Below are 531 nucleotides of genomic sequence, written 5' to 3'. Positions count from 1 at the left end.
TTGATATATTGGGGGGCAGTGATGAGTGTTTGCCCCCCTCGCAGGGATCGGTTGCTATGGTTACACAGCGTCTTCGCGCTGCTCTACTTCCTGCTCAGCGTCCTCTGTATGCGCCATCATTCGGCCTCATTGCATTACCGGGAGGATGAGAAGGTGAGGGGGTGCGTCTTGGGGCAGTTTTTGGGGGGGCAGAGTCATTCTGGGGTTCTGATTGGTCCCCTTCTCCTTCCAGGTGGTGAGGACGCTGATGGTGACTCGAATCCCACGGGAAATCTCCGACTCCTCCCTCCTCACCAAACATTTCCAGTAAGTGGCTCCTCCCCTCCCCAATCGGTGACGCCCATTGGACACGCCCCCTCACCCCCCCTTGTGTTGCAGCGAGGCGTACCCCAGCTGTACCGTCACCGATGTGCAGTTCTGCTATGACGTCCGGCGGTTGATGAATCTGGATATGGAAAGGTGAGGAAACGCTCCCGTCATCCTCCATACCCTCTCCACCCGTCCCACACGAGTCACCTGCCTTCTCTGCTC

The 531-nt window shown here is 58.0% G+C and overlaps 1 long non-coding RNA gene across 1 annotated transcript; it reads left to right on the top strand.

Moving 5' to 3' along the window:
- Nucleotides 1-41: 41 nt before the first annotated feature.
- Nucleotides 42-474, top strand: LOC108804025. Its single transcript, XR_001942322.1, has 3 exons — nt 42-153; nt 233-306; nt 379-474. It is a non-coding gene; the product is annotated as an uncharacterized LOC108804025 (long non-coding RNA).
- Nucleotides 475-531: the final 57 nt, after the last annotated feature.

The sequence above is a fragment of the Nanorana parkeri genome, unplaced genomic scaffold (assembly GCF_000935625.1).
Source record: "Nanorana parkeri isolate BGI_ZX_2015 unplaced genomic scaffold, ASM93562v1 scaffold4810, whole genome shotgun sequence".
Lineage (NCBI taxonomy): Eukaryota > Metazoa > Chordata > Amphibia > Anura > Dicroglossidae > Nanorana > Nanorana parkeri.
The sequence above is the reverse complement of the archived record's forward strand: the minus strand, read 5'-3'. Positions and strand labels throughout refer to the sequence as shown.